The sequence below is a fragment of the Pan paniscus genome, chromosome 5 (genome assembly GCF_029289425.2).
Source record: "Pan paniscus chromosome 5, NHGRI_mPanPan1-v2.0_pri, whole genome shotgun sequence".
Classification (NCBI taxonomy): Eukaryota; Metazoa; Chordata; class Mammalia; order Primates; family Hominidae; genus Pan; species Pan paniscus.
Genome location: NC_073254.2, coordinates 35,002,927 through 35,012,537, shown reverse-complemented (window position 1 = coordinate 35,012,537; position 9,611 = coordinate 35,002,927).

The window sequence follows — 9,611 nt, the reverse complement described above, 5'->3', positions numbered from 1 at the left end:
AGCCAAATTTAAAGTAAAAGTGGGCTGCAGGACAGTTGTACCTGTAAAAATGAATTCTCCTTTTGCTACCTACATTCTTTTTGGTGGCATCACCATCTTTGACAGCTCGGAACTGTCTGCAGCCTTTCAGATACGGCCCTTTACCTGCACTGACAAAAGTCAATCTTAGTTTCCAAATGGTTTCGTTACCAAAGAAAAGTTTGCGTATTCGGCGTATTTCAAAGCTTCCTTTAGCTTGAATCATTCTTTCATCACTAATTGTTATGCCACGATTTAATTATGGAGAATTCTGAGGACTTTCCTACTTTTGAGAAGATGCTCATGTAAACTAACCAATATTCAAAATTGTGTTTATGCTTGATAATTATAGGAAAACATCTTAATTGGCTTGCTTGAAACTATCGTACTGTCATTATTTCTTCACCTCATGATGGGCCACTAGAGTGCTTCTGAGTTAATACTGGAGCAAATGAGGACACTGACAGTCACAATTACTTTCAGGATAATTTATGCTCTTTATAATTCTTCCATGAAATAATTTTTCCCTTAAGAAGTACTTACTGCTGTGTCTTTTTCACATTATCCTATTCCCAGGTTGGATCTTTTCTCTGCACCATATTCACATATGTAAGTCCATAATATATTAGCTATTCTTGTGATTGTACAACGCAGCAAGCCAACTTGAATTTGCTTAGGCTCAAGGAGGAGTTGAATAACTACACTATTTCATTGATTTTAAAATTTGCATTACACTTCTTTTCAATATCAGAAATAGAATGAGTCTATAGTTTAATTGCAAGTGTATTTTAAAACACATACATAATGTAATACTGCATCGTTTTTTTCTTTTTTCTTTTTTTGAGACAGAGTTTCACTCTTGTCACCCAGGCTGGAGTGCAATGGCGCAATCCAGGCTCACTGCAACCTCTGCCTCCCCGGTTGGAGTGATTCTCAAGCCTCAGCCTCCTGCGTAGCTGGGATTACAGGTGTGTGCCGCCACACCCAGCTAATTTTTTTATTTTTAGTAGATATGGGTTTTCACCATGTTGGCCAGGCTGGTCTCGAACTCCTGACCTCAGGTGATCCACCCACCTTGGCCTCCAAAAAGTGCTGGGATTACAGGCTTTTTTTTTTTTTTCTCTGGGTCTTGCTGGGTCACCCAAGCTGGAGTGCAGTGTTGTGATCCCAGCTTATGGTAGCCTCAACCTCCCAGGCTCAAGCAATCCTCCCACTTCAGCCTTCCAATTAGCTGGGACTACCGGCATGCACCACCACACTTGGCAATTTTGTTTATTTTTTGTAGAGACAGGGTTTCGCTATGTTGCCCAGGCTGGTCTCGAACTTCTGGGCTCAAGCGATCTTCTCACCTCAGCCTCCCAAAGTGCTGGAATTACAGAAGGAGCCATGGTGCCGAGCCAATGGTGCATCTTTTAATGGATAGTTTCTTAGACTCCATCAGGTAGGGTAAGTTGTGAGAAGGCTGAATGCAGCTGTGTCTCAGGGACTACTTGAAGCAGAGCTCAAACACTACTGGAACACTCTGTCTCTGACCTGGGCCTCCCTCATCTGGGCTGGTGTTATTTCTCTTGGACTGCAGACTGACTTCCCCCAAATGGCAAGTAACAGTGCTACCAGTCTATAGTTTTGTATCTTATGGGTCTTTCTACAGAGTCCCAAATTCAAAGTTACCAGAGAAGGCACTCATTGGCTTAGCTTGGGTCAGATGCCCACTCCTAGATCAGTGGGATCACGTTTGGCAGGGACATGTAATCATGCATGAATTATGAAGAGCATAAACGTGTAAGGCAGATCCTATAGTAATCATGTAGAGGGAAGTGGTTGGGGATGCACTTCTCAGGAGCAGGGAGGTCAATGCTGGATGGACAATGAATACATTGATATCCTCCCCTATTATAGTTTTATTCACAGGTGATCAGCTATGTTGGTTTGGGAACATTAAATCTTTACTGGTTTTCAGTTCTAGATTTTGTTCTCCTTACAGCTGAAACCACTCAATTCTCACTTGTAGCTCAGTCTTGCCCTACACTTTAGGACAAATTGCAAGAAGGCTAGCCAATTCAGGACAAACAAAGATGTTTATGGATTGCATTTTTTTGCACTCACAGAGGTCAATATTTTATTGACTTCTTAGTGAGAAAAAGTATATGTTTATTGGTAGCAGAATCTGCTGGTTGCGTAGAACTCACTCCAAACCCTTCTGGGTATCTCAGAGGCTAAGAAGCTAAAAACAATTCTTGGACTCCTTTGCAAGTAGCTCCCACCAGAAACTTGGAAGGTGAAGTGAACAACGTAAGTTGCAGCCCATGGGGAGGTAGGATTCTGCAGTTAATAATGTAATTTTTCGGCCGGGTGCGGTGGCTCACACCTGTAATCCCAGCACTTTGGGAGGCCGAGGCAGGTGGATCACGAAGTCAGGAGATCGAGACCACGGTGAAACCCCGTCTCTACTAAAAATACAAAAAAAAATTAGCTGGGTGCGGTGGTGGGCGCCTGTAGTCCCAGCTACTCCGGGAGGCTGAGGCAGGAGAATGGCGTGAACCCAGGAGGTGGAGCTTGCAGTGAGCTGAGATCACGCCACTGCACTCCAGCCTGGGCGACAGAGCGAGACTCCATCCCCCACCCCCACAAAAAAGAAAAATTTTCAGGGTAGCTGTGATGGTGGCACAACTGTCCACTGTCCAGTGGTCTTGGCAATAGCTGAGAGGTTTCCTTGGTTTTAGACAGGCTCCTGTGTGGTTGGGTATTTCTCCTGTTGACACTGTGGCTGGCTGTGTGGCCACCAAACTTGGTTCTGTTCCTCTTGGAAACTCTATGAGCTTAGATAGAAATGATAAAATCTATTTCTGTTGAAACTAGCTAGATTCTGTGATTTTACTGTTGGCAACTCAGATCCCCGAGTAATTGTCTTACACCACCAGCAAAAACATTAGAACCATTTGTTTAGCCACCAAAAGATAAATGATTGGGTCTATTAGAGAAGTGGTCAGTTGGAGTCAACTTTCTAATAATTTTAACCTTTATATCCACATTAGAGCTCATATAGTATGTTCATTTGCATTATCTCGAGAGATTGACCAAAAAATGCATAAATCCCTATTGTTGGTGGAGGTTTAGGGTAATATATACATTCTCTTAGAGAAGCATATGATTAAGGACATGGTCTAGACTCCAAATAACTAATCCATGGATTTGGTGAAGTTATTTGACTTCTCTAAGCTTCCGTTTCTAAATATGTAAAACGGAGACCAAAATACCTATCTTAAAAGCTATTTTAAGGAATAAACAAATCCATGCAAAACATTTGGGAAGGTATCTTAGGTACAATAAACTCTCAGTCCATTAGCTATAATTATCATTTGCCTTTGCTAAAAGCATGAATTGCCACATGAACTTTGGAGGGGAATTTGGCAGTATCTATCAAAATGTCTGTATAACTTGGCTATACTTGAACTTTGTATCTAATCTACAGAAATGCACTTGCCGTAATGTCCATTAGTAGGGAAATAGTTCAATAGATTGTGTCATACGATAGAATACCATGGAGCCAACAAAAAGAATAATGGAAGTCTGTATTTCTGACATGGAAAGGTCACCCATTTACCATTCATTTCATCAACAAATATTTATTGAGTAGTTACTTCATCCTCTCTGTTGTAGGTGCTGAAAGTCAGAACTATTACATTATGGAACAGTCTATGTAGTATGATCCAATGGGTGTTAAAAAATTATCTGCACCTGTGTATGAGTGTAGGGTCAGTTGTGGGCTCTCCTGTCCAGGCGGTGGAGAGGTCTCAAGCTGGCTTTCTCCAATCTACCCAATGAGGATGCTGGGGCTTGCTTTCCTACACCACTACCTTTTCATGTTTCCTGGCTTCGTTTCCATGTTGGAGGCCTACAAATGACCTAAGCATAAACAGGTATCATATCTGCTGGATATCTGATGGCTGTCCAGCTAGCTGCTATTTAAAGGAAGTCCTCACCACAGGGCAACCAGAAAAGCTAAAGTGTTTCTTGGGTCTACTTAGTCAAATGGCTGCTGGGCTCTCTGTGGACATTGCCTAGGCTGCTGCTGGCTCTCTGGTGCTCCAGGGGAGGAAAGTGTGGTCTCCTCTCCTGTTGCTCTGCTTGCTTCCAGTCCTGCCCCCCATCCTGAGCCACATAGCCCCCCCTTGTCATGGTCTGTTCCATCTATCACTCCACTCTTTATCTAGTCTCTGAGGCAAGGATGTTGGAGTCTTCACCCATTCTATTTCCAAACTACTGTTCATGCTACAAGCTTTTAGCCTCAGATATAACAGGGCTTTGGTGTTGATACATAATACTAAGATTTGGGAACTGAAAATCCTTTTATTTCTTCCAAAGCTCAGGTCTTTGGAATTGAAAGCCTTAGCCATGAGTCATCTTGATGTCTGCAATGACCCCACCTCATGGCCCTGCTTTCACCTTGTGTGTATGTGGTGGGGAGTATGATGAAAAGAGTTCAACATAAACAACAATAATTTTTTTAAAAACATCAATAACAAAACCAAAAAATATTGAAGACAAAATCATAGTGATTAAGATACCAAAATAGTATTCCACCACACATAGAAGAAAATCTGGGAAACCTACCTAGCGGTTAGTGGGGTTTACCTCTGAGAAGGGGAGGAGGATTGACAGTGAGGTGAAAGCAGACTTTTTTTTTTTTTAACAGTGTCACCCTATGTCACCCAGGCTGAGGTGCAGTGGATCCTAGCTCACTGCAGCCTCGAACTCCTGGCCTAGTGCGATCCTCCCACCTCAGCCTCTCAGAGTGTTGAGATTACTGGTGTGAGCCACCACACCTGGCCTAGACATTCTATTTTTACTCTGAAAACCTCTTTTGGTTTATTTGAAGTATGTATAGACATGTTTAAAGTTATCTTTTGTAATTAAAATCATCAATTTAGAAAAATAGACTTTTAAAAGTAAGCTATATTGTTTGGATCTTGGGTATGGGATGTAGGAATCCTGTGCTTTCAACCCCTTTGACCGTCTCCCTGCTCGCTATACTTAGCCCCAATTGTGGAGGCTGAATCAGCTCCATCTTGGATGTGAATCCGCCATGTTGGCTTCTGATTAACCCCAGTTCCGGGAAGGCCTCTGAAATTTCCAGCTGATCTATTGTTCCTTGTGTAAGAGCAGGTACTTACCGAAAACCCCACCCTTAGGTCAAACAACCTTGATGTTATCATACTTCAATTGTCCCATACATCCCTTCTGAACCACCTCTTCCCCATAGCATATAGGCCCTGGAACTGACGGTAATGTCGTGGGGATCCACCATCTTGTCTCACCACCGCCCAAGACACAGACATGGCTTCTGTTCATACATCCCTATTAAATATTTCACTTCCTAAGAAACTGGACTTGTCAGCCACTTTCTTCGGTCTCTCAGCTTCCTCGGACTTTGAGGTGGGTCTATGTAGACCTGCCCACTGTGAAACACCAACTTTAAGTTGTTCTTCATCTGGCTGGCTCTTCTGGGATCCCTCTAAGAGCTTGGGAAGTGTTTCTGGACTTCCTCCTTATCCTCTACTCTGGGCTGGATTGAATGACTGTCTGTTGGCACTTTCCACATACCATTATTCTAGTACTTACCAGATGGCCTTGCAATGATCTGTTTATGTGTTTGTCTTCCCCTCTCTGCTGTGATCTTTTTGAGGATAAAAATTATGTCTTATTCACTACCATGTCTCCAGATCCTAACACAATGCCTGGCACATGGGAGTGCTTCATCAATGTTTATTTGAATTTGGTTCTTGCATCCAAGTCAGAGAATTGCTGCCTTGGCACACTATAAATAGTGCAAATGCAAACAAATGCTTACACCCACTCAGCTTGCTCTGCTAATCGACAGTTCTTGTTTCTATATCTTCCATATCTCATCTCTCACATCAATTGTTCCAACTGTTCTTCACATTCCAAAGGCAAAGTCCCTTTCTCCTTAATTTACTAGGAAGATTCAGACCATTCTCTCTTTCCTCTAATCCCTCCCCCCACCCACTGTTTTTGAAATAGGGCCTTGCTCTGTCACCCCGGCTGGAGTGAAGTAGCATGGTCGTAGTTCACTAAAGCCTCAAACTCCCAAGCTCAAGCAATCCTTCCACCTCTTCCTCTCGAGTAGCTGGGACCAGAGGTGTGCACCACCATGTCTGGCTAATTTTTTTTTTTTTTTGAGGCAGAGTCTCACTTTGTTGCCCAGTCTGGAGTGCAGTGGCGCGATCTCGGCTCACTGCAACCTCTGCCTCCTGGGTTCAAGTGATTCTCGTGCCTCAGCCTCCTGAGTAGCTGGGATTACAGGCCTGCGCCACCATGCCTGGCTAATCTTTTGTATTTTTAGTAGGGACAGGGTTTTGCCATGTTGCCCAGGCTGTCCGGGTCTCGAATTCCTGAGCTTAGGTGATCCACCCGCCTCTGCCTCTCAAAGTGCTGGGATTACAGGTGTGAGCCACCACGCCCAGCCGAGGCTAATTTTTTATACTTTTTGTAGAGATGGTGTCTTGCCATGTTGCCTAGGCTGGTCTCAAACTTGTGGGCCCAAGTGATCCTCCCACCTCAGCCTCCGAAAGTGCTGGGATTACAGGTGTGAGCCACCACATCGGCTTTCCTCTAATCTTTCCCAACCTCTGCTTTTGGAAGCATGTCCTTCTAGCTCCTCTTGAGTTCATTAATTACCACTACTTTCTGGTATCTCAGACATGGTTGGGCATGACTTGGCAAACTGTAGCAGGGTGACACATTTATTTATTCAACCTTTATGGAGCACCTACTGAATGCCAAGCGCTATGCTGGATATGAGGCCACAGAGGTAAATAAGGAGCCATCTCTGTCCTCGTGTCAGGATTCTGGCAGAAAACAGATGGCACTTCATATTGGGTAACTTGAAGAGAATGTAGACAGAGTTTAGGCAACCACATGGGATAGTGTAGTCTCCTAAGGCTGGTAATAGTGGGAATCCATGACCATTCCTAGACCTGAAATTGGGAGCCGGGGAGTAGTTTCTGGAACATGGGAGGTGAAGGAGAAGTACCAGCAAGCTGTGTGGTGATGCTTCCTGATGAGGTGTGGTCTTGGTCTTAAATCAAGGGCATAGTCATTGAGCAGGAAGCTGGGGATAACACCCTGACCTCACTCTCCTGGAACCAGTGAGGGAGAAAGCCACTGGTGTTGTTCACACATCAGCCTCCTGGAGCATAGCAGGAAAGAGATGTGTAGAGAGAGAATCTGGACCCAGCAAATGGAAGGTATCCAGCAAGTCCTCAAGGAGCTCAACATCTAATAGAAATAAACATAGGCAGGAGAATGAAATGGTGGACTGTACATTCAGATGCCTCTGAGGATGTGGGAAGGATGAGCTCAAGGGAGGCAGGACTAGAGATGGGGAGACCGATAACAAGAGATTACTGTGGTGGGGGATGATGAGGCTGGAACTCTGGCTGGAAATGGGATGATGAACTTGGAAATGTTCAAGAGCCCAAAGCATCAAGTCTCAGGGATTGGATGTGAAAGAGTTATCAAAGAGGTTTCACAGGTTTCCAGCTTGGGTACTTGTTAGGTAATGGTGTGTCCAGCTGAGAGTTCCAGACAACAAGAGTGAAAAGTTCCGTAGGGATTGTGGGGTATTTAGGGGACTGTGGGATATTTGGGGGACTGTGGAGTATTTAGGGGAAATTGTTTAGTAGGTAGTTGAAAAAAGTGAGCCTAAACTACACACACACACACACACACACACACACACACACACACAGAGAGAGAGAGAGAGAGAGAGAGAGAGGTCTAGGCAGGAGGAGTAGGTTTGAGAGTCTTCACCATGTAGGCAGGAGATAGTTGAAACTATGATACTATGAATATAGGTTGAATCACTCAGGGACTGGGTTGAGAGTGAGAAAGGACTCTTGATTGCACAGTAGCTGGGGAGAAAGTAGGAGGGGGATGTGTAGGATCCAGAAAGGACTTTTTCTTTTTTTATTGAGATGGAGTTTCGCTCTTGTCACCCAGGCTGGAGTGCAATGGTGCCATCTCAGCTCATTGCAACCTCTGCCTCCCGGGTTCAAGCGATTCTTCTGCCTCAGCCTCCCGAGTAGCTGGGATTACAGGCATGCACCACCACGCCCAGCTAATTTTTGTATTAATAGCAGAGACGGTGTTTCACCGTGTTGGCCAGGCTGGTCTCCAACTCCTGACCTCAGGTGATCCACCTGCGTCGGCATCCCAAAGTGCTGGGATTACAGGCATGAGCCAATGTGCCTGGCTGAAAGGACTTTTTTTTTTAAAGTAGCGAAAAGACTCAAGAAGATGAATATTTGAACTTTTAGCTCACCTTGTCCTTCTTGAAACTCTCTACTCTGTTGGCTTCCATGGTTTTCCCCTGATCCTTCTCCTTTTCCTGTCCCCCTTCCTGGATCCTTCACTGCTGTCTGTCGTCTAAACATGTGCACATTCCAAACCCTCCTATATGCACAATGTCCCTAAATGGTAGTAGTCCTTACTGACTCGTTCTCAATGGAATCTAAACACCCAAGATTGAATCAGGGGTGACCCCAGAGTCTCCCAATATATGTGATGATTTCCTGCATCGATCTACCTCCCTCAGGAAGGGACTGTGACCTGTGCCAATACAGCTCTCAGTCATTGTTCTTTATTTGAGGTAACTACTACCCTGTACCTTCTATGTCTTCATAATTAACACCTTTACATGTGCCGACATGTGGACATGCCATACAGAAAGCAATAATAATAATAATAATAATAAAAAATAGATCATTGGAGGTAGGCCACAATCAACTTCTTCTATCTCTCCTATTCTCACAAGTTTTCCACACACTCATACATCAAAAATTTTAGGAAAAGATTAACGAGTGGCCGGGTGCAGTGGCTCATGCCTGTAATCCCAGCACTTTGGGAGGCCAAGGTGGGCAGATCACTTGAGGCCAGGAGTTTAAGACCAGCCTGGCCAACATGGTGAAAACCCATCTCTACTAAAAAATACAATTAGCAAGGCGTGGTGGCACGCGTCTGTAATCCCAGCTACTTGGGAGGCTGAAGCAGGAGAATCACCTGAACTTGGGGGCCGGAGGTTATAGTGAGCTGAGATTGCACCACTGCACTCCAGCCGGGGCCACAGAATGAGACTCTGTCTCAAAAAAAAAAAAAAAAAAACAAATTAAATAACAAATAAGACAGAGGGGGCTAAATAGAGAGGAGCGTACAACATTTGGATGGAACACTTTTGCTACCCTGCATGATGTAGACACTTCCTGTTTCCCCCATGCTTCTGAGCTGAGGGTCCTAGCAGTGTCCTCCTTTCTTATTTTTAACTTGAGTTTGATAGAATTTGGGTACCTTCTTGGAGCAATCAAAATTTATCAGCTCACTTCTCTTCAGCAAACAGGTGGGAATGAGATCATGGAAAGATAAACAACTCTAGAACACCAGATATGAAGTGTAGAAAGAAAAACTTTTACAGTCGTTGATTTGCAGGCCAGGGGCCTTCCTGCAAGCAACCTTTGGGCTTATCATTGGGTTTATTGTTAATTGGTGAACTATTACACCCCCACAGTGGATCCATG